Raw genomic sequence first — 26,063 nt, 5'->3', positions numbered from 1 at the left:
AAATAAAAGGAAAGGTCAGGTTTATAAATTTTTAAATGAAGAAATGCAAAGTTCCTGTTTAAATTCCATATACCTAGATATTAAATAGGTCCCTAAATGGGAAAGGTATGACAGTTGGCCAATATCTGTGCACTACATTTGCCACATATATGCAAGAATGTGCCAGAGTCCACAAACTAGTGTCAGGTCCATGGTAGCACTGAGCTACAGTGGCAGCTCCCTGTGCTGCAAACAGCCTGGGAGCAGCAGGGTCGCTGGCCCAGCCACCCTGGGGCCTGTGATGCTACGGACACAGCCCCGCAGCTGACTCGAAGTTCCCTCTTTTAGTCTTTTTCATCTTCACCTCTGTTATTTCTGGTTTCTCATTTTTGGCAGAAGTGCTCCATGATAATAACGTGGGCATAACTAATCCCCAACCTCAGCACCTAAATTTAATTACCTTTAACATTTAAACACTGAACATAGCATCTCTCGCAGAAACTCTATTAATGCCGATGAAAATTACCAGACATTGGTTCAGAAGAGCATGAGGGCTTGAAATGAACTGAAGCAGCTGAAATTCATGAACAGGGACATGTGGAGGCTATGCAATAAATAATCATTTTCAGAGTTACTCTCCTTGGAGGAACACATTTTCAAATGTTACCTTCCACGTGCAAACAGCAGCTGAGGAACACAGAAAGGTTCTAATAATCTCTTTGCTCGTACTGAAACAATCAGACAGTTGATCAACACTTAAAATTAGTTTTTCTTCTTTAAAAATGAGCTTGTACCCTTGGAAGCCACAGACTAACTCAATATTTTTATTCCTAGAGGAAGGAACCCTCACATGTTTGAGAAAAATTTATACACCGGAGAAGGTCACTATAATTAGCCACAGTGTAGAGTTTATTAAATTCCTAGAGCTTGCAGAGCTTATTTTTAAAACCACAAGTGCTGAGTTTAACTAAACTTGTCAAATGTAGGATGAACTTGATGGGATAGAGGCAGGGAATTTGATCCACAAATACTTTCCAGGTGAGCCAGCATTAGCGATGGCCAAATTAGACGGGATACCACTATGGATGTGATTAATACTGACTGTTAATTCTTAGGATCCTAAGAATATATTTTGTTTTTTGAGTAGAACTTTAACAGAGCTGCTGACTGAATATGATCATTTAAATAATCCAGGATGCTGAATCATTTTTCTCATGTTAATGGATATTAGAAACATCAAGAAATACATGATTTAATATTTTAGAGATTGTATATACTTATTTGTGTATTTGTTATAAAAAATATCGGAGGGCCAGCCCAATGGCACGGTAGTTAAGTTCACGCTCTCTGCTTCAGCGGCCTGGGGTTTGTGGGTTCGGATCACGGGCACGGACCTACACACCACTCATCAAATCGTGCTGTGTCTGCGTTACACATACAACACAGAGGAAGATTGGCAGGGATGTTAGCTCAGGGACGATCTGCCCCCCACCCCCAAAAAAAATACTTTGGGTAACACAGAGATAAATCACATAACCTTAGGGAGAGCTGGAATATTATAGGAACAAACATGCCTTTTAGGGTGAAAGCAATTAGATGGCTACAGAAGCTGAAAGCATTGGTCAAGTTTCCACAGCTAGAGGGTGGGAGAGGGGTGAAGACACTGGGTTTACTCACTATGAGTCCATGTGATGCCAGAGACTGTGCCATGGAAGGGAAATTCTTAACACCTATTCTGTAAGGATACAAGAGACTTGGCTAATAGTGTTGGTGCATAAGCAATTATGAATCTGCTGCCTGTATTCGACCACTTTTCCTGACACTTAAGCCAGAATAATGGGATGCAAGGGATAACTTTGAATATTCTCTATTTTTATAAATCTAAAAAGACAGCAATAAAGTAGAACACTACACATTCGGTGTCAGGAAATCTATATTCAGATCTTCATTTGCTCATTTAACAAATAAGGCAGGCACGGATCTAGGTGCTGGGGATGCATTGATGAAAAAATCAGCCAAAAATCCCTGCCCTCGTGGAGTTTACATTCTAGTAGACAAAACAGATGTGGAACAAAATGGACCAGTGGATTACACAGAGTGCCATCTGCAGTAAAGGCAATGGAGAAAAATAATGCAGGAAGAGAAGATGGGGGAAGGTTATTGACAAGAGACTCATTGACAAGGTGAAATCTGAGCAAAGATCTAAAAGACAAGAGGGAGTGAGGCAAGTGTATATCTGGGCTGGGGAGGGGGCTGCTGTGGTAATGTTTCAAGCAGAGCTAAGTGGTAAATGCAGAGGCTCTGTGTTGGGAGCATGTTTTAGGAAAAGCAAGGAATTTTGTATGCCGGAACCAAGTGAGCAAGAGGGAAGGAAGAGCGATGGGGGTGGCAGGCAACAGATCACAGAGGGGCTTGATGGTCATCATATGGACTTTGCCTTTTACTCTGCGTAGAGTAGTGACATGATGGGATTTATGTTTTCAGAGGATTTCTCTGGCTACTATCTGGAAATAGACTTCATAGTCATTCATTAACAGTTATTTTGTGCAAGTCACTTAATCCAGTTAGGGAGAGAGGATCAAAGAAACATACTTTAATGCACCGTATAAACTATAGTGCTGTTTCACGCTCCCCTTGGCCACACCTCCATTAGAGCAATTATTTTGTTGCACTACAGTTATTATTCTCAAGTCTGCACTCCCACCAGACTTCCCAGTTCTTGGGCCCTGGGGAATACCTCTTTCCGTTTTTGCACGTGACACCTCATACCATATTTAGCGTATAGGAGGGACTCAACAAACATTTGCTGAATATAAGGTATTCAAAATAGAAGCATTATAAAACAAAACTCCAAATCAGAATTCACATGTTAATAAGCTACCTGTAGAAACACAAACACAAATCGTTATTCCTAAACCATTCCAAGTGGAACTTTGGTCAGACTTATTAGCTGTAATTCTATAATCTGACAATATAATCACCTGAGTTGGACCAAATCTGAGATTGTCTAGGTAAATATTTTTTTTTAACAGTTGAAACTATTTGTCTTAATTGTGTGGATAAAACTTATGAGTAAACTAGCCCACAAACGATTCTGCAACATGGCATTTGGAAATCTTCAGAATATACATTTCTTATAAATCCTATTTTGTTTGACTCTCTGCTTATGTTTTAGAATGCCACCTGAAGGGCCTATTTAGTACATCTTCATATGTATCCACATGACATAAATACCTGGATTAAAACAAACTTAAAAATAGTTTAAATTTCCTTCCCATGTAGAATATTTATATCAGGCAATGTGGGAAATGGGCAATCAAATCATCTACTAAGTTAACTTTTTACTTTTTAAAAAACTCTTTATTTGGATCACATGCCTTATAATGTGCCCTATAGTTTGAAGATTCAATGTCACTTCAACCCATTATATTGATGCTACACAAAATGAGAGGGCCTAGATGCTATATTCCTACATGAAGCTGCACATCATTTACCTTTATATTTAGGCAGCATTGCTGAATAACAATTAATGTATGGAAAATGCTCTCAAAGATCAAAGTTTTCCTAAATCACTATTCTCAATCTATACCACTGAGGTTTACTTTCATTCCTTAAACCTAAAAAAATTCTTAGCCTTAATATGAGTAACATAAACTTTTAACTTCTAATTAATGAGCCCATTTTTGTTAGCTTCTTTAAAATAAAACATTAAGCAATGGACATTTTATTTTTAGCATCCACGTTAGGCAATAAATTCTAAAATTTGTGACAATTTGTTTCTGATAAAAGTAAATCATTTCTTTCTTTCTTTCTTTCTTTTTTGGTGAGGAAGATTGGCACTGAGCTAACATCAATTGTCAATCTTCCTTTTTTTGCTTGAGGAAGATTGTCCCTGAGGTAACATCTGTACCAATCTTTCTCTATGTTGTATATGGGATGCCACCACAGCATGGCTTGATGAATGGTGTATTATAGGTCTGCGCCCGGGAGCTAAACCTGTAAACCCTGGGCTGCTGAAGCAGAGTGCATGAACTTAACCACTAGACCACCAGGCCAGCCCCATAAGTGATTTCTTTATGTCAACACAGTCATTATTTGCACTTACTATCTGAGCTACAAAGTCATTCAAATTTCAAATACTATTAATCAAGCAGAAATTTTATCTTGTGATTGTCATAATTAAGTTGAAAATTGTTCTCTGCCACTATTATCATTCATTTGAAAATATTCTTAAAAACCTGAAGACTTTCTGAGGCATTCCATTTTACTTTACTCACAATTTTACAAGGTACACCTATCTTACAAATATATAACAATGCAATATATGATTCCCATAGACAGACTGTCATCTTGTTAAATCAACAGTTTTCTGAAATCAATGTTTCTTTAATCTGTTGAACATCACAAATATTTTAACTCTAGTGGTGACACAGGTGATATCTATGAAGTCATTATAAATTTTGGTCAATGATTCTCTCAGTGAGTTATCTGAATAAAAGCAATCTGGAAACACTTGCATGGTAAAGGTTTTCTATAATTACGGGATGCGTGCATCCCATTTAAACAGCTGCACCATTTAGGATGATCAAAACATGCAATTATTGTATTCTAGTTCTCATATAAGTCTCATCATTGAAAACCAAATAATCTCTGCAAGAAAGAGAATGCAACGCAACAAGTTAGCCGTCCGATATATTGAATTTTTACAATTACTTTACAGAGTGACACTGGCTGCGTGATTTTCATGCCTTTCCTCTCTATGAATAATTTCTTTCTGGGTGAGGTTATTCACTTAATTGTGTACCGAAGGAAGAAAAAGGCCCATAATTTCCAAACAACTTTTAATTATTTAATTCTCACTTGATTATAAATGGCTATTTACACGGATAATCATAACTTTCATAAAAGCTAAAGGATGTGTCTACGACTCAGCAAGTTTTACTAAAAACACTTATTAAGCAGTTAGAATGGTTAGTTGGTAGGGAAATGGCACATCGGTCCTTACAGCTGCTTTCCGCTTAATTCGGTTATTTGGCTTTTACGATTTCTACATTAATTCACTGAATAAACTGACTGACAACCGTAAGGCCAGAAATAGATTCTACATATGTTTACGACACATGACTTTCAACCTGCAGTTTTAAAACTTTAGCTAAAATCACCACAAAAACAACATTAATAATGAAAGCATTTAAAAAAACAAGTACGTTTACTTTTCACTTTTTCTCTTTTACCTTTCGGAAAAAATGGTCCTTAAATACTTCAAAACTGTAGTCTAGGCAAACAAGTCGACTAGTCACAAAGATGAGGGGTTACTTTTCCCTCCTTCCCGGGCAGCGGTGCGGGCGGTTCCAGGCTTTCTCCCACCTGCTCCTCCCTGCCTGCACTAGGGTTAAAAAGGAACCCCAGAGGAGCTAAAAAAATCCCAAATGGAGTGGAAGAACAGCCTCCAAAAAGTCAGGATGCCAAATCGTCATAGTTTAATTTCTGCTTTCACTTGCAAACAGTTTAAGAGAAGGCGAAGCAAGAGGCATCAGAGACAGCACAAGCCTAGTGGATGCCTTCTTAAAACAGAAAAGATTTGAGTTCAGCCAGGCACAAAGGTCTCCATGGCAACGGTGAATTGAGACCCCCATTGGCATTATTTATGCAACATTTCATCACAAAAGGACCCTCCCACAAGCCTGCCTTGCAAATTCTAGTTTTCTAATCTGCCATTCTCTTGTCCTGAATTTGTATCTGGATATTTAGCTATCCCTATCGCGGCAGAAAAAACAAAATCACACAGAATCACACAATTATTCTCAAACTGAATCTAGACTTTGTTTTCTTGGTTCATTCAAAGGCAAGAGATCGAGTCAAGATTGCTTGGAGTTCGTATTCAAAGCCAGACTAGTTTTTATTTCAAAGATGGACAGTTGGACAAACAAGTTTACTCAAATTATTTCATTTTTTTGAAATGAGATCATAATTCAAAAGAAGCATAAAATGTGGCAAAATCTAACCAATCTATAAGGCCCACAGAAAAGAGAACTTGTCAAGATGTCGACTTTGAAGCTAAATTTTATATACTGTTACCCACTCCGCAGCCATTACAGTACTCCAAACTCATTCTGTTTTAGCCACAACTTCCGAAAACATAAATTCAGTAAGGCATTTTAAACACTTCTTACTGAACTGTGTACCAAATGGATTCCAGGTTCACATTTTATAGTTAGATAACCTGGGGCAAGTTATGTAAAACAGAGATAACACACCTATGTAATTAGGTTACTATAAGTATTTTTTTTTCCTTTTTTTTTGAAGAAGATTAGCCCTGAGCTAACATCTGCCAATCGTCCTCTTTTTTTCTGAGGAAGCCTGGCCCTGAGCTAACATTCGTACCCATCTTCCTCCACTTTATATGTGGGACGCACACCACAGTATGGCTTGCCACGCGGTGCCATGTCTGCACCTGGGATCTGAACTGGTGAACCCTGGCCGCTAAAGTGGAACATGCACACTTAACCTCTGTGCCAATGGGCCGGCCCCAAAGGTTACTATAAAGTAATAATAAGATGGCATATTATTGAAGAAATACTTTCTTCAATTCTAAAATAAAATACAACTATAATTGTTAGGATAATATTTGACAATGTTGAAACATTACTAGTCCTCATTTGAAAAGGATCGTATTTAGTATTAGTTCAAATAAAAACTAAACAAGGTAATTTTTAAAAATTAAGTTTTGATTATTTTTAAAGCAATACAAACTCATTATTAAAAATTCAAACAAGGGCCAGCCTGGCGGCACAGTGGTTGAGTTCCCACACTGCACTTCGGTGGCCCGGGGTTCACCTAGGTTTGGATCTTGGATGTGGACCTACACGCTACTCATCAGGCCATGCTATGGTGGCATCCCACATACAAAATAGACGAAGGCTGGCATAGATACTGGCTCAGCAACAATCTTCCTCAAGTAAAAAAAGGAAGATTGGCAACAGATGTTAGCCCAGGGACAATCTTCCTCACCAGAAAAAAAAAAAAAAATCAAACAGTACATACTTTTAAAAGGGTGGTGCTTGTTCCACACACTGCCAACACCAGTCTTAGTCTTCTTTAACACGGTTGTATGTCTCAACCTAAATCATGCATCATGATCTAGGTCTTCATTAACTGTATGTTGTCTTTAACACAATTTTGCAAGAATGGTTCATGAGTGCCTGTATTTCGTATTAATGCATATTTGATAAGACAGACAGATATCTCTGCTTTGTTACCCCAGCACACAACAATCACCTAGAATGGGTTGTTCATGGTGCCTCCAGAGCACAACTCACCTTCATTTTCTTTGAGGATGCCTCTGGAGTTGGGGAACTCATGGCCCTACTTGGATGGTTACAAAATTTTGTGAATCAATAATTTAGATACCTTCTGGCACTGAAAATTGAAGAAAAGAACTAAAAGGCCAGGCTTATATTATTCTCTTTTAAGAAAATTACCTTCCCAGGTGAGAACAACAATCCGCACATCAGCTCCCAGTTCTCTCTCTTCCACATCTACTGCCTTCTCTTTAGTTGCTTTTTCATCTTTTTGGTCTCTCTTCTGCTTTATTTCCTCATGGCAGCCCTCTTTATTTCTGCACTATCTATTCTCCTTGATGCTTCTAATGTGGTTTCATTTCAGCGATGGCTTTACTTTTGCTACTTTTCCACGAGCATTGCCAGCTCCTTGTTACTCTTTTTATGCCTTCTTTGTCTCATTATCATCTCTTTGATTTCACTTTTTTTCATTATTTTAAATTCTTTAGGCTATAAAAAAGAAGATGGCTAACTTTCTCTTATGTTACTTGGGGGTAATTTTATTTTTCTGGAGTTACGCTTTCTCTATCTTTTGTATATTATTGTTGTATTACTTTCTCCTCTTTCTGATTCCGTTTCTTACCTTTTTTTGATAGCATCAACCCACTGTCTTATATTTAAACACTTTGGGTTATTACTTATTTTTGAATGATGGCAACTTTATTTTGGCCTGACTTTTGCTTAATTACAGATTGGGGAGGAGAGGGGTGTTGAGTATGAAGGAGGTGAAACTAAAAATGCAGATCTTGTAACACCCCCCTTGACATTATTCCCTTGTTGGGGCTTATCCTCCACCGGGCTTCTTGTCTCTCCTGTGTCCCTGCGCATCTTCGGGACTCAGTGTTCCAGTGAAGGACTTTGAGTTATGGCCCTGCCTTCATCTTCCTCCTTCCCTCCCTCCTTTCCTTCCATCTTTCCCTTCTTCCTTTGTCTTTTTTTAAATGAAATTTGCACACTGTATGATATCTGAAAAGCAATGTCTAAAGTCTGTATACCTCCTTTTTATGAGTTTGTGGCTGATTCCATCCCAGTATTGTAAATGGAATTGAAGTTCTAATTTCTTGTATTTTTGGTTCATTTTAGTGTTTCCAGCAAAGAAGCAGAATAAACTGAACATTCTGGGATATCCACAATAATAGTTTAAACTAAATTCTAAAGAGGCATAAATACTTGTTTTTCACAAAATTCAACAGTCGTTAGTGATTAAAAAAACCAATCTTTTGAAACTAGGAATAGAGAGGAATACTTTCAATTTGATAATGAAAAAACCTACCAAAAAATTATAATCAGAGCTAAATATTGAAAACTTCCCCGGAGATATGAATGAGATATTGCTCTTTGTTATTGTCACTTCTATTTAACATTCTACCAAAGGCCTTAGGCGATAAAGTGAACACAAAAAGCCAATGTACAACATCAATTTTCTTTCTGTGTATCTGCAATAAAGAAATTAAAACAATAATGGTATTTATAAAGATCATAGAAAAACATCAAATACCTAGGAATAAATCTGTGAAGGTGGTGTAAGATCTCTCTAAACACTACACACTATTGAAACTAAAGCAGACCTATGTGATTGGAGGGAAATACCATGTTGATGGATTGGCAGATTTAATATTATAAAGATTTCAGTCTCCTTGGATTAACTGATAGAATTAACACAATTCCGATCCAAACCTCAGCATACTGTTCTTTTCAGGGGTGGCAGGGGCTAAGGTGATGGACAGTGGATTCTAAAATTTTCATGAAAATGCAAAGTGCCAAGAAGAATAAGTAGTCTTGAAGGAAAGAAACAAATCTAGAAGGCTGAAGCTACCAGCTAAGAAGGCACATTACAAAGCTGCAGTCAGGGAGACCTTGTGGTGTCCACGTAAGGAGAGACAGAACAGTAGGACAAGAGAGAATCCAGACATCAAGCCACATATATATCTAATTTAAGAGAATCCATACGCTGCCACACGGTGGGAAAGATGGTGCTTCCATCTGGATATCTATACAGTGAAAAAACGCACCTTGACTCTCATCTCAAAAAACACACGCATGAAAATCAATTCCATATGGAACGCAGGTCTAGATGTGAAAGATTAAACTATATAAAGCTTTAAGGGTAAAATATAGAACACATGCATGACCTGAGAGTAGCCAAGGCTTTCCTAAGCAGGACACAAAAAGGGCTAACCATACAAGGAATAAAGTGGTAAAAGAAACTTGATGTTTGTCAATCTCTTTTAAAGCTCTTTCTATGCATTCTCTATGTCTCAGCAATTCTGCTCCTAGGCGCACACTCACCAGAAATGTGCACAGAAGACATCTACTATGATGCTCATACCAACAATATTCATATCAGCCCTGACTGGACACTACTGAAATACACAGCAACAAGAATGGATATAGTATGGTATACGTACGCAATGAAATAATACTCAGCAAGGAAAATAAATCAACAACCAAACAGTACTATAACTGAGTTTTACAAAGGTAATCTGGAGCAAGCTACACTTGATGACCTATGCACTCTTGTGTACATATACTTAAAAAATAAAGTCCTAAATTATTTTCAATCCCAGATTTTTAGAAGTTCTAACAGGCATGCATGAAAACAGGAACATTATTTACCTACTAAATGTCCTTAATTTTTTTAAAAAAATACTGTTTTAACTTCAGAGTTTCCAGCAATATCCTTGTCAATTTTATTTTAAAAGAAAATAGAGGATTTTTAAGTCTTACAAAATAAAAGTAGATAGAAGTAAAGGATGAAGAAATCACTATTTGGTGGGGTATCATGAATTCTAAAATAATTCATTATGTTGTGGCCCTTATGGACAAATAGTTCGATTTCTTGGGCTGAAAAACAAAGCAAGAAACTGCATTTTAATGCCCTGACCATTTTTATCTACTAACACTGACAGCAAAGTGGAAAAATAAGTAGCACTAACATAGAAAAGCTTTAACATTATAAATAAGTAACAAAGTGAGGAGCGATTTCCAAATGAGCTTACTATTAACAGTTTATATTTTTATTTTAATAAAACTTGATCTTTAGAAGAGACTTTTAAAAGACTTGACTCTTTCCTGAAATACTCGCTTTTCGTTTTCTTAGGCTCAGCATTCCAGTATATGACTCTGTAATTCTAATTATTATCCCTTCAGACTCTTAGGTATAAAATTACAAATGATTGACAGCCAAATTACTGAGCCTGCTTTCCAAGGGGCATGGTGAAATTCCAGGACAAAGATTCTTTTGCAATTAAATAGCTGCGAGGAGTAATAGTTTCAGGGCCAGCTCAGCTTTTCATTTGTAGTCTGCGGTTATCTCTGCTGTCCATGGCCAGAATGGATTGCAGGACGTGGGACAGGAAAGAAGAGGAGAAAAGGAAGAGGAAGGAAGTCAAACAAAGAATGCTGGACTTCTGCCTGGAGCCCTGGTAGTGACAGCTACTCCAATAAAACTAAAACCCCATGCTGCCTGCTGCTGTGAAACTCTCCTGACCTGGTGTCAGACACACTCAGAAATAGGACGTTTGGTACTAAGAGGCTGGGAATACAGGACATCACACACTAGCTCATGTTCGTGAATCAGTGTAAATTTGAACCCTGTAACTATGACTGTAGGCTATAGATACTAAATCCCATTAATAAAATATATACATTGGGTATTATTTGTTCTATCAAAGTGTAAACTTCTTATTCGGGACTTTTTACACTGGGCAAGTCTTACGTCTTCATTCACTCTAAGCCTTAAATTAAAGCTCATGCAATGAGAGACTAAGAAGCCAAAGGATTTCAGGGGCATGAAATTAATTTCACTGTGTTCAAAGCACCCTTGGTTTCTCAAATAGGATGTGTAGTTGACCATTCAGCAATAGTTCAGTAAACCACTTGGCATTCTTGATGTTGTAAATTATCAATCCATGAAATTTATATGAATTTATATTTTTGGTATAAACAAAGCTTGAAGACAGGAATCCCCAGATACCGAATACATGATTGCAGCGACTGCAAGAGAATGAATTTAGAACACAGCTTTTTAAATGCATTAATTAATTAGACATAAAAACACATCCGCTCTATGGAATACTCCTAAAATGCCACAATCCACCAGTTTTACCATGAATATATGCTCTTTGCAAATAACATTAATAATAAATGCAGAATTGTCATTTTTACAGCTGTCTCTCACTCTCTCTCTCTCACTCACTCTCACACACACACACACATATAGGTGTGTGCCTTGGCAGAATGCAAAATTTTAAATTACAAAGGAGAGTTTCCTTATGGCAGAACTTGGATGGAAAGTATCTATGATATTTTACCCTTTTCCATGTCTCAAGCACATATGTAAGGCACTATCTTCTAAGAAAGAACTCAATTTATCTGACTACTAAGAATATTGCACCTTAATCTCCCAGAATTAAGAGTAGCATTTGTTTCGATTTTTTGCATAATTAGCTCATGTCTTTATTTGATATTCTTTAACATTTATGTAAAGTGGTGATCATGAATAATACTCTGTCAAAACAGAGTGGGCCCTGTTTCTCTGGCCTCGCTTAGGTATTACGTCATTGCCCTAGGCTGAGGCATCTAAGGAATACCAATAAGAAAACGCACATGACTAAGCATTTTAAGTTCTTCCCACAATGTGTTTGGCTGAAACACCAGCCGAAGCCAATATCTTAAAAATATTTCTTTGCAAAAAAATATTAAATTTCAAGGAAATTGGAGGGGTGCATTCAAAACAAACATGAGTAAATTCTTGAAAACATACACTTCAATACATCAAATCATAACTATATAAACATTTGTGTATAATTATTCCCTGTAGGATACATTCTCCTTGAGTGTTAGCACAATTTCTTACATTTCGCACGGAATATTCTGTGGTCTAACTTTTAAGATTTAACTTCTGTCTTGGAACGTTAAGATAGAGAAGACAGTGGCTACTGGCGCTCTGTCATAGAAATGGACAAACAGGCTCAGTATGGCTGGTATTCCTATAAATCTAGAATCTAGTGTTCTCTTTGTGCTTTTTGTTTGCTTGTCATCATTTTTTTTTTCCTGGTGCAGAAGATTGGCCCTGAGCTAACACCTGTTGCCAATCTTCCCCTTTTTGCTTGAGGAAGATTGTTGCTGAGCTATGATCTGTGCCCATCTTCCTCTATTTTGTATGTGGGACGCTGTCACAGCATGACTTGATGAGTGGTGTGTAGGTCTGCACCCAGGATCCAAACCTGCAGCCTCTGGCCCGCTGAAGCAGAGCATGCAAAATTAACCACTATGCCACTGGCCCGGCCTCCATCATTTTTTTTAAACTGAGAGCAGTATTTAAATATTTGGTCAACAATCTTTCATGAATTATAGCATATTTGTTCCATTTTTCTTGCATGCTTGAAACCATCTCTAAGTTCATTCTTTGTCCTATGGTGGGGTTGGGTGTGTGTGGAGCAGGGTAGGGAGTCAGCCTAAACAAGGCCAAACTGATCTTTAATGAAAAAACTTTGCTTGCAGATATTATAACATGGTATATTAAAGAGATACGAATCACAACAGGATCAGCGTCTTATTTATGGAAATATTACATTCTCTTTTGAGAATTCTGAACACTTTTCTACATGATGTTTTGAATATATCTCTATTTCGGAACATTTTCTAAACATGGTCTCCACAGGATGGAGGCCTTGACTGCATGATACAACTTAAGTTGGCTCTAGAATTGATATTGCACATTGGAAAGCAGTGTTTGTTTAGATGCCTATAGGCTTTGCTGTTGTTGTTCGCGCTCTGGAACAGATTCCGACTCCTAGAGCCCCCGTATACAGCACAGCAGAACCCTATCTGGTCTTTTTACACCACCCTCTCACTTTCCAGTGCTGTATCAGACAATGCTCTGCTGCTTTTCATGGCAAACTTTTTTGGAAGTGGGTGGCCAGGTCCTTCTTCCTAGTCTGTCTTCGTCTGGAAGCTCTACTGAAACCTGTCCGCCATGGGTGACCCTGTTGGTATTTGAAACCACAGTAGACAACGGACAGATGGGTGGTGTGGTTCCTTGACCAGAAATGAACCTGGGCCATGGAGGTGAGAGTGCTGAATCTTAACCACTAGAACACCAGCTCCTTAAATTTCCTAAATATTGATGTTGCTCTCTTCATAACTGCAATACATCTGGAATGAAATGATTCTTTGGCATTTTCAAAACTTCTCACATCATCCAATGGACTGGATGAAAAACTAAGGCTCACTTAGCTCTGTCGATTCATGCTATGTTCCTCACTTCCTGCTCCAAGTTCACAATTCGGCCTCCGCCAATAATGCTTTCCTTAATTCACAATTGAGCAATCTGGACTGGGGAATATGAAAACATAATGAAGAGAAGAAGAGCTGGCACTTTATTGGGTAGGTAAGTCACCATGGATCACAAGGAGAACTCACTTCCCACATCCCTCAATTTGCCTTTGTCCGTATCCTCAAGGGATTAGGAATAGCTGATTTTTTATTGTACTAAAAAAAGCAGCTTAGGCATAGAGTGGAATTCTACCATTGTTTCTACACATATCTAAATGGAGAAAGTTATCATCTCATTTATAGAGGAAGTAAGAAATTCAGAGAGATTAAATAATTTGCCCCAATCACAGTGATTTTAAGTAGTGGACCCTGTATTTGAACTTAAGCAGTTTGACTTCAGAACTAGTGCTCTTAACCACCGTTGTGGTTATCTATAATCAGTTACAAGGTTTTCAGCTTGTCTTCTGGAGTCAAGCCTAAAAGTCACAAACAACTCATGTTCTTTTCAGGTTTGTATAACAATGAAGAATCAGATTATCTACCCCACACCAAGGAAGAAATTTCTGATGAGAAGAAATTCCAGTCCCCTAAGAATCAGCCAGGTTCCTAGCAGAGCCAGCACCCCAAAGCTGCATCCAATCCACCTACTAAGTAAGCCTTCATCAATTATGATTTTGCCAATCACTTTTAAGGCAATTAAGATGGACACTGTATACAGAAATTTATTTATCTGCTTATATTTGAATGGTTTAATTGCACCTCCTTAAATCAAAAGAAACCTACTACTTTCCCCTTCACTCAGCCTCCTATGGGAAGGTTTGCAAGTTAAGGGGAGACAGGAAGTGTCTATTACTTACAGACTTTTAATATATGGATTGAAGACTAAGAGCTGAAAAAACTTATCTTCAGTCACCATGATAATTTATGAAAAGTACAGGATTTAACCAAAACATTTAAAGATAAGTGTAAAACTAATATTCATTAAAGTTGATAGTTATTAAAGACTGGCTCATGAACATGGAAAGTAGACACAGTGCCTATAACAACAACAAAAATGTGTGGGGCAACCTGCTCTAGTAGATCATGATGCCACAACAATATTTCCCAGAAAACTCAAAGAAATAAACAGTGTTAAAGGAGAAAAGTTAACTATCAAAGCAAGTTTTCTCTCTAATAGGTATTTTATTCCTAGCAAGTCTTTTTGGAAGCTTGTGTCTTCTAGAACTTTTCTGTAGGTATCAATATATTTAGGCCTACTTATTTAATGACTTTTTGGAGTTTTTTTCCATTATCCCCTATCGTGTATGAAATTTTGAACTTGCCAACAGTAGTTTTTACTAAATATAATATTTTCCCCCAAATGTGGTATCCATGGCTGGCAAAGGAGTTTTTGCTTTTTGTTTTCTGTTTGATAGTTTCTAAACTCTAAAAGGACTGGAAACTCTACTTATCTATGAGGTCAATGTGGATCAAACATGAGATTTATGCCTGGGAGTGCAATTCAGTGATGTAATCAAGGGCAATGGAAAAGGGATTAATGAAATATAGTGTAGACTTTCCATTGGGGTTCACAAGCCACAAGGTTTATTACTTTGATGATGAGAAATGCCACATGGATATAGCTATCCAATTTCTTGAGAGTCTTACTATATACCTCAGAACTTCAATGGTACATGTTTCTTCCGATATTCTGATGACTTCCTGTTGCCATCAAATTAATACTTGAGTTACATGCTGAGGAATTCCAAAGTTAAGAAGTGGCTCAAAAATGCATCAATGTACCTACTTTGAGGAAGTCTCAAATACTGGGGCCATAAATGTTTGTTATCTAATTCTGAAGCACAGATACAAATAGGAATCGGAGGGTTAACAACTCACGATTAAAGCCTGTGACTCAAACTTCCACTTCTCTATCTACCATCTATGTTTTCCTCATCTGACATTGTTGGATGTCCAAGGCAATCGCTGAGCTGAGGTATTTATCTACTTGGGGGATTACACATCTACATTAAAATATCACTATGTGGGCACATTGTTTTTTGTATCAGTGTGTGAAAAGCATTTGCTGACAGCTAAATTCTAAGCAATACTTGGGACATCCCGAAGCTGTAAAAATACTATCTGCGGAGAATATGTACCAAATATTTTCTACAGATATATTAAGTACATTGTATCTTTTATTTTTCTAAGTCGAAAAAATACGTCAACAATTGAACCAATGTATGTGCGTATCTTTTAAAATGAAGACTAGTGCAGAAAATTGTATTTCAAAATTATTGGGCAGAACACTTCCAGATAATGATGTTGGTAATGAAAGGTTTGATCTGGAAAGAAATGTCAGCAATTAACTCAGCTGTAATAGCACAGAAGTTGAAGATAACGAGGGTATTGGTGATAAAAACGCAATAGGAACAACATTGTGAAGGCATCCATGAGTGTCTGTCTACTGGTGAGATGAAAGCTCATAGATAAATTGCTGAATTAAATGAAAAGAATGTAAATAATTCTAAATCTAACACATACTGTAATTCAACTCACATAAAGCAGCAAGGACATTTCTTTATGAGTGACACATTATTTTAGTAACACTCTAGATGGATATAGAAATATTTTAGAATATCTCATCTCTGAAATGAGAGAATGACGGAAAAATTTGTGAATATGTATTTGTATTGATACATGCATGAACAAGAACATGCATACACACATTTCACATATATATAATGTTGAGCAACACATCATTTGAAACTATGGGAATGCTAGTATCACAAAGATTTTGCTTCTTTTTTTCATAGCATAATTTTCACCTTTTTTGTGTTTGTGACCTAACTGAAATGATCAGATTCCACTCCTCTTTTTTGCACACTCTTATGATACTAAAGAAAAATGGGATATTGCAATACATGAATTTTATTTTTTTCTGCAGAAAATTTCCCTGAAAGGAAGAGGCATCATAATAAGCCATAAATATTTGGAACTGATTTAATCCAGGTCATCAAAAATAAAACTTAGATCTCTAAATTCTAATACAGTCTGTTTGAAAATCCCTAGTCATTGTAAATTTATGGAAATTATTTTATTAGATTTAATTGTTAATATTTAATTGCTCACTTCTCACAACTCATTACGATTTTAATAACTCATACTTTCCCAAATGAGAAAATATATCATAATGATAACTACATAAATATATCTCTTGCCTTATAGTTTACAAAATGGTTTTACATAAAATATCACTTTTGATCTCTGTAACAATCTTTCAATTAGATATTAATATCTAAAATCAGAGAGAGATTATGAATTTAATAATGGACACTAATTTACATCAAAATTCTTATTTGGGAAGTTAAATTACCAAGCTAATTACAAAAAAAGTCTGGCACATATTAAAATATACGTAGGTACTGCTCATTAGAAAAAGCACTTAGTGCTGTGTTTCAAAACATTCACCTGAATCTTTTCAACTCTCAGCTCTCTAGAAGGTTTTGTCAAGTGGTAAAAAGTGACTCCCTCCATACTATCCTTTGTTCCCAAGGCTCAGGCAGGCAGGAACCTCCCTGCAAGGAGGTGGTAAATGAGTCCCCTTAATAATAAAGAGACGTAAAACAGATGAGTTTCAGTTCTCTGTTTATGGAAATTCATGATAGAATTTGTTTTTAATCTATTTTATTACTGTAAAGTATCCCATCATAATAATTTAATTTTTCACATTGCAAGTGGCCCGGAACAATACCTTAGCATCACCACTTCAATGTTAATATTATAATAATTAGGAAATTACAGGTAGAGATGTATTAGAGGTACTTTTTTTTTCTTTGTTGGCACCAAGAATAACTCCATGATTTTTGTCAACGGGGAAGATTTACAAATCCAAAGCAACACAAATGAATATTTCTTTTCAGGCAAGTTCCCCCCATGGACATGTGTCAGTATGCATAATAAACACGATGACATTAGATAGCGCTATTCAAACACTTTCCTGGCAGTCACAGCAAGAAACAAGGGCATTGCCCTTTGGTCATGGAGACCAGAGCGTCTCATTCGGTGTCTGTCCAGATGGAAGAGTGACACGCTGAGCCAGTGGGGCAGTAATGGAATAACCTTACAGTATTCAGGTTTGAAAAAGAGACAGTTTCACTTTCTCTTTAAATACTAATAACAACAAAAAAATCAACAATCTAGAATACTCTTTGTAATTTTTAAAGCTAACACAATTAATCTATAACGGTAGATTGAAGCAATCCTTGTTCTAGAATTGTCCTGTGCCAATGGTAGCCTAACATCAATGAGGGGATGAGTCCAGCACATTACAACACTGTGAGATGAATTATTAAAGTATTTTAATAAATATGACGTAAATTAATCATTTGGTAATTTAGAAGTAAAGATGCTCCTTGCATTATTCTCTAGCCTATTACAGTGTAAAGAGGTATTTAGATAAGGGTACTTCACAACTGGTATCCTAATAATAACAGAACAAACAGCTGACCCTTTATGTCTTTACCTCAAAAATGCAGCATGTACTTACTATCAGCATGTAAGTATAAATGTCACAGTTTCATAAATCTACTGAGCAAACTTCCATCTGCATTTAATATATTAAAAAGGTGGCCACCTGCTTTTACAATATGAAAGTTGTCAACTCTGGTTCCAAAATAGACTCTAAGTATATGCATTTAACATGAACCACACCATGAAACAAATATAATTAGCTTATCCACATTATAATTTTCAATGTCATAGTTGCAGCAGCTGATGGTTTTCAACTTTACTATCCCTTGTTGGTGTTACTGTCAGGACTTCACGTACTACACCAGGACTCCTGAAAAACCCCACCTGTTCCCAAGTAACCAAGATTACTCTGCCACACACCTGCTTTCAAAGTGAAAGAGACTGGAGGCCCCAAAGGAATCCAGAGCAAATGCCTAATTACAGAGGTGCCGCATTCTGCTTTATTACCATATTATTTTAATGTAAAATATAAAACTCAGGAAGATTATTTTCCCTAAAAATAGAAGGCAATGTAGGCAGACAGAGGTTGAATTTATGACAGATAAATATTGCAGAGAAATCTATTACATAGCCCAACAAATTATGAGTTTGAGAAGTGTCTTGTTTTATCATTCATTCATTCACTCTTCATTCATTTAACAAATAGTTATCAAATGCCTATTTTGTTCTGGATACTATTCTTAAGGGCCGTAAAATAGACAGATGCAGCCCTGCCCTCACATGGCTTACAGTCCACCTTTATTTTGGAAACATTCAATATCTGACATGTTTTCCTGCTTCTTCTAGAAACACGATTTTATCTCTTTTAAACAAACCAGTTGACTTATTCCTACAGTGACGTGCACATAGTAAGAATTTAATCACAGCCTGACAGACTGATTAGCATTTTCTTTATAATTAGTATATTTATGGTATTAAGGGATAGCCTGAAATTCTAACGTTGTTACTTTACTATAACACACAGAGGGGGAAATAAGAACACAGAAATTTACTGCTGCGGGTTTGGTGAGCATTCACATTCAGAGGCTGGTTCTCCTTTTACCACTGAAGTCTCAGTTGCTGCAATGTGGTCTATGGGGGTCAGATTTTGGAAAAAAGGCAATATTTCACTTATGCAGCATTCAGCTGAGGTAACCTGTGCCCTCATGTCCTCACCATCCAGTTGGCCTGGAAAATTTACAAACATGCTACTTGTTACCATGAGTTGGACGATAACCATGATCTAGACACCGTGCAACACTTTTACCTATATTGACAACTTTCACCACTGCAAATAAAGTGCTATTTTCCTCTTTTAAAGATGAGAGAGATTCAAGAATGGGAGTGACTTCTGTCAGGCACCAAACTGGTATTCATGGAATGTGGGTCTGAGCACAAGTCTGGCTCTCAAGGCTTGAGTCTTCCCTTGTAGCATGTGAACCTCAAGTTTTGAAATTCTCCCCTCTTCCTCTGTATGCATTCTTCATTCTCCTGCCCCCTGCTTTGATGTTTTCTGGCTTTCCAAATCTTAGTTCTTCCTCTCTCCTTCAGAATGCTGGGGGTTCACCTTCTCCAGATGAGTCCAATGCTCTAATATTACCTGGACCCCAATTAAATACTCATGTTTCAAGATCTCAGAAAGTATCTCATTACAACACTTGCTTTGGCATTATCACGTTGAGTGGGAAATTAAATGAGCATTTACAATCCCAAGTTCATCAGTGGAGGGATCAGAGGGAGATCTTCATGAGCATCTAGAGTTTGGAGATCTATTTGTATGTTTGTTCCTCCATGGACCAGGAAATATGTCATGGGAAATAAAGGAGCCACAGTCAGGCTTGGGTCTCAAGTAGTAAAGGAATGAATACCCGCTTCCTCTTGGGTGCCTAGGTGGAGTGGAGAAAGAAATGACCAGCCTTGGGTACCAACCCCAAACCCCTCAGCAGATCATCTTCCCTTTCTAACTTTCCTTCTTTCTTGCCTGGAAAAGTTTTCTTTTGTGTGGCCTTATGTGATCAGTCATCTTCCACATAATTTAACATTTGACAGTAATAAAAGTGTTAAAGAGAGGACGTTAAATGATAACATGAAGATAGTACATATTCACTTTTGGAAAAAAATATTGATTATTTACTTGTGCTTCAAGAAAATTGGGATAAATTACAATGCTAGTATGATTCAGAAAAGAATCTGGAGTAGGAACAACTGCTTGCAGTTCTAGTCACTGCACCAGGTGTCCTTGGGAAAGTTACTCGACTTGTCACAGATGAAATTCCTTTATTTGTAAAACTGAAATAATATTTGAACAGCCCAGTTCAATATAAGGTTATAGAAATACAAGGAAATTAAAGCTACAAGTTCTTTGGGGTCAAGAGTTTATCTAATACATATATATACTCCTCACAGTGTCCAGGAAACTCTTCATCAGGAAGGGCTCCTTTCACCATTCTGAGAAGAGGGTACCCAGCACAATGACACCCTCACAGCAGATAGGCACATGTGATGGAATAAATGTATATGTAAGAAAGCAACTTAAATGCTACAGAAATAAAAACACGTAGAATGATCACAAAGTCAATGTATTGTAGGAACTGAAGATTTGATGCCGAAGAAAACAGACAAGGGTTTTACATTCTAATGGAGAATCACAGACAATTAACACCCATAATAAATGAAAAAGATGGCTTCTCGTGGTGATAAGTGCTATGAAGAAAATAAAATAGTCTGGTGAAGTGGTTGAGCCTTCGTAGAAGTAAACAGGGGCTTGTAAACCATTTTAAGGTTAGGATTTTATTCCAAAGGAAGCCATTGGAGGGATCTAAGTGACATGATTTGACAGGCATTGTTTTTAAAAGGATGAACTTAATATATCATGCTAAATTTAATATGAAACTATCTGGAACAATAAAAGTTATAAAAGAAAATAATCCTGTTTGGATCTGACAAACCATGATTCATAGAAATCATCTAGAGTTACTGGTGAGGAGGATATGGTAATAATCCAGAACCAGTAATGGTGGCTGGGAATATGGTGGTAGTAACGGAGCGAGAAAAGCAAAGTGTACTGAAATGGAGCTAACAGGACATGATGGTTACAACAGAAAGAATGCTAAAGAAATCTCCCTCCCCTCAGGATTGGTTATTCAATCAAACATTCATCTAAGTTCTACTATGGAGGGACTTTGAAGATGGACTTAAGGTTACACGTTAGTTGACCCAAAAATATGGAGACTATCCTGGATTATCCAGGTTGGCCCAGCTTAGTCAAATGAGTCCTTAAAAGCCCAGAATTTTCTCCAGCTAGAGACAGACAGATGAGATAGAAGAGGCAAGAGATGAGGCAGAAAAGGAGTTCAGAGAGATTCAAAGCAACCACTGATGGCTGTGAAGATGAAGGCAGGAAGCCAGGAGCCAGGGAATACAGGTGGACTCTAGAAACTGAGAATGACTTGTGGCCACTAGCTGGGAAAGAAATGGGAACTCAACCCTAGGAATGCATGAAACTGAATTTGGGCAACAACATGAATCAACGTGGAAACAGATTCTTCCCTGGAGCCTCCAGGAAGGAAAGCAGTGCTGTGCACACCTTGATTTTAGCCCAATGAAACCCATGCTGGACTTCTGAAACAGTAAGATAATTAGTGTTGTTTTAAGCCACTAAGTTGCAGTAATTTGTCACAGCACAATACAAAACTAATACAAACATGAATAGGTATTAGAAGGGAATAAGGGGAAGAGATGTAAGGATGATTCAGTTCTTCAGACAGAGTTCAGGGGAATGTAGGGGTCATTTACCGAGATGGACAAGAATGATGGAAGAACATTTCAGCAGGGAGGCAGAAGAGAAAAATTTTGTTTTCAACATGTTAAGCTTGAGATGTCTATTGTTCATCCAGTTGGAGATAACAAGGTGGCAGGTGGGAATACAAATTTGGAGATCAGAGAAATGGTCAAGCCTGGAGATGTAAATCAGCTTCATAAATGTGTCAGAAATATATAAATGGGGCTACGTGTGCTTTTGGGGATAAACCTAGATAAAGAGAATTAGAATATCTTCAGGATTTGTTCATTAACAATGTCTAAGGAAAATCAGGAATGTTAGCAAGGAAAGGAGAGCACACACTTTTGAGTTAAATTGTATTCGGCCAAAAAGATATATCGGCCCCCCAATCCCTAGACGATACGAACGTGATCATAATTGCAGACAGGTTCCTTAGAGATGTAATCAAGTGAAAAACGACGTCATCGGAGCGGTCCCTAATTCAAAATGACTGGTGTCTTTATAAAAAGAGGACATTTTGACAGAGACATGCGCAGAGGGATAATGTCACTGAAGATAAAGGCAAAGGTCAGGATGACGGATCTACAAGTCAAGGAACACCAAGGACTGCCAGCCAATCACCAGATGGTAGGGGTGAGCATGGAACAGATGCTCTCCACAGCCCTCAGAAGAACTGACTCCTTAATCTTGCACTTCTACCCTCCAGTGCTGAGTAAGTGACAATGAATTCCTGTTGTTTAAGCCATCCAGTTTGTGGTACTTTGTTACAGCAGCCCCAACTAACTAATTCACACACATAATACTGTGAAGCTGACCCCTGATGCAGCTGCACAGATATCTTTTGAGCAGCACAGACTCTGTATCTGTCATATATAATATTATCATCCATTTTAAGATAAATAAAATAGATGAAACTATGGCAAGGAAAAATAATCTATTAAAACAGTTGCAACAGTAACCATACAATTTTAGTTATTCAGTTTTTTAAGAAACAGCAAACATATTGTCAAGCATAAATTCACTTTGAAGTTAGTTTCTTTCATTAGATGATATTAACATCCTTTGCAATTCAATTGATACAAATTACTATTATTTGACTATTAATCCTCCATGAAATATTAAGGAAAGAAAGGGGCTCAACTGTCTTAGGTACAACCCCCTTCTCCATGATGTTTCTTGTGTTTATTCAAACACTGTTTTATTTAACTTAGACCTGTTAAAAATGTCAAACTGTCAACATTCCAAGTGGAAGAAACTCAAAACTTGGGCTGAATGTCTATGAAAGGGCAGGTATCGGACTCCCTCCAACTTTAAAAGGAGCGTGCCTTCTGCTATAAGCAGAAATTTATACATAATTAGGCCCCATGCAAGTAGTGTGCTTACAGTTGACACTACACATTATAAGAAATTCCTAAGTTCATTAACAACCATAAAAAAATAACCTAGAAAAAAATACTCATAAAATTCAGCACTTGTGAATTTTATCAACAATTTTCAACAAACCTGGAAATAGAAGCTGCCAAGTTTATGTACTATCCTAAATGTAATGTGAACCTACCCAGAGCAATGGAAGCTATGAAGAGTTCTGTTAAATTCTGAAAAACTATGATTCATAGAAACCCAGAAAACACACATCTGGAAGGAGAAAATTAACAGTGTTGTCTCATCTAGGCCCAAGGCATTAAACATCATCTATATGCTGATGATTCTCAATGTTTTCATCTCCAGTTCTGCCCTCCCCACTGAGCTCATTATCATTTCCCTTTATCTCCATCCCATCACTCCTCATCTCTATAAATGGGACCACCATCAATCCAGTCCTTGGGGACGAAACATAGAAGAAATTCTGGACCAGGCTGTTTTCCTTTAGCCCCACAAAAAGACATCAGTGCGTTTCTGTTGGTTCTGTCCTACAAACTGTATCCGGAACTCTTCCACTTTACGTCATCCTTACTGATGCCAGTGAGTCCATCATCTCTAGTCTGCATTTTGGCAACAGCATCTTATGTGGTTTTCCTGTTTCCTCTTCTCGCCCCACAATCCACTGCCTCTAGAGTCTTATTTTCCACAGAGCAGGCAGAGAGTTTTTCCAATTTTTAATTACATAATTTTACTCCTTTGCTGAAAATGTTCAAATGGCTTCCCATGAAATCATCCATCATCATCATCATAATCATCATCATCTCATACATAGAGTACCTGAATTTGATCCCTCCCTACTTCTCTGACTTCATCTGTTTCCACTCTTCCCCCTTTCCACTAAGCTCCAAACATATGGCATTTTTTTCTTCCTCAGACCCCTGAAGCAATTCCTTTAGCCTGGACCATTCTTTCCCCAGCCCCTCACCTGGCTGCCTCCTGCTCTTTGAGACTTAGCACAGATGTTGCTTACCCAGAGAAGTCTTCCTTCAGCTAATCTTGCTGAATTCTCCCCCAATCACTCTTAATATCTCTGCCCCGCATATTGTATTTTCTTCATGCCACTGACCACTAACTGAAACTATATGTATTGCTTATTTACTTTTTATCTTGTGCTGATGTTTTTGCTTACATTTATTGTTTGTCTCCCTCAGTAAGTCAATATGGTTTAGTTCCTGTTTACTTTCCAGAAACATGAGGGTTTTTTTTCTTTTTGATGAATTATGAATCATTGACCTAAGGTTACAGCTATTTTTTTTCTACTGAACACAAAAAATGTGTGCTCTTTAAGAGTATGAATTTCTTTCCAAATCACATCTCAGTTGACCCTCTGTCACTATGACATCAGTCCTAACTGCGGGAGAATTATTTATCACTCACTGACACTCTAATGGGAGAAAGACATTTCTCAAACTTTTGGGAGAACAATAGTCTATTTTATAATGCTGATAATGGACAAAATTTCAAAACTTATTTTTTGGTCCAGTAGAGACTGATAATGCCCGACACTGACCAGTGAAATAAGAGGAAGGAATGACTTGTCTCTCTGTCTGTGTTCTAGTCCTGGGAAGATATGTCTAGACAAAGCCTGGCCGGGACCCAGGTGTCCTTAGGTTTCAAGCTGACTTGCAAGGGGAGGCTTGAACCTGAGAGCCCCTCACCGCCTCCCCCAGGTTGAGATGACCTCACAATTCAGTGATAATAAACCTCCTTCACTTGGCCGGACTCTACAAACCTTTTATCATTATTGTTTCTCCCTAACAAAATCACATTGAGAATCTTTTAACCTACACAATGACATCCTTTAAACACGAGGAGAAATTTAGAACTGATTTATTTGACAGAAATTTGGTTTGAGTCCTAGTATTTGTTATGTTGATTTATGACAACAATATAAGTGCTGATGACAAAGAGTTTTATGACTAGCTCTGGACACAAAGTTGGACTTCAGCTCCCCAAACACTGCGTTCCCTCTAAATGCACACTCCAAAGTCGTGAGGCCATTCCACTGGAGTGGAGCTGAGTAATGCCTGGCCAGCCCAAGCAAAGTAATGGCCTTCAAAAATAGATCCTAAGCAAAAACCCAATGCCTAGTTTAGGTTGGAAAGGACAAACATTTGGTTTGTATCATCAAAGAAATGACTTTCAAAAACTTCATCTTGTTCTGTATATTGTATTTTAAAATACCAAAAATTTCAAACTATTTAAGTATTTGAAAAGATTAAGAATTTATTATAAGCATAGAACTTTCTAAAATACTTAAAAGATAAGTCTGTGATAATCTAATGTGATATTCACCACAACCCTGTAAGGCATGTGAGAGAGCAATAGTATTTCCTTTTCAAAGGTGAGAAACAGGTCTAGAGAAGTGAAGTGAGTTTCCCAGGTTTATAAAGCACTAAATTTTAATGCCAGAGGGCTGTCTGGAATTTTGCTGTCAACTCAGGGCACCCACCTTCCAATAAGCCACTTTTTTTCCTCTGCTCATGAAAGCAGATCCTTTGGGTTCCAGCTAATGGCCCCTAACTTCTAAGCAATAGAATATTATTATCATGAGTGTCACCTAAATCAATCACAGCAAAAACATGTTGATCCAAAAATATCATCCAGAGTTCCATTTATCTCAAAGAAGTGTGATAAATTCATATTTCTAGTATGAATGACACATTATAGATTTGGCTACACTGTAGCCTTGTTGAACAATAGCTGCATACACGTTTAGGGAAAAAATGCTGTTGCAAGCTATCAAAGGAAGCTCCTGTCCGCTGAAACAA

At 37.4% G+C, this 26,063-nt stretch overlaps 1 protein-coding gene across 7 annotated transcripts in view; it reads right to left on the bottom strand.

Annotated features, from left to right (window-relative positions):
* CTNND2 (catenin delta 2) overlaps window positions 1–26,063 on the bottom strand; it is an 888,692-nt gene that overhangs the window by 593,517 nt on the left and 269,112 nt on the right. Inside the window, exon 1 of one of the 7 annotated variants that reach the window (XM_070519867.1) lies at window positions 5,214–5,525. The exons of the other annotated variants lie outside the window; for them this stretch is intronic. The gene's annotated coding sequence lies outside the window, so the exon portion shown is untranslated. Of the gene's footprint in view, window positions 1–5,213; window positions 5,526–26,063 lie in introns of those variants that run through there. 7 annotated transcript variants of the gene reach the window in all.

Source organism: Equus asinus, chromosome 10, assembly GCF_041296235.1.
Source record: "Equus asinus isolate D_3611 breed Donkey chromosome 10, EquAss-T2T_v2, whole genome shotgun sequence".
NCBI classification, from domain to species: Eukaryota; Metazoa; Chordata; class Mammalia; order Perissodactyla; family Equidae; genus Equus; species Equus asinus.
Note: the sequence above shows the minus strand (reverse complement) of the source record. Positions and strands in the feature narration are given on the sequence as shown.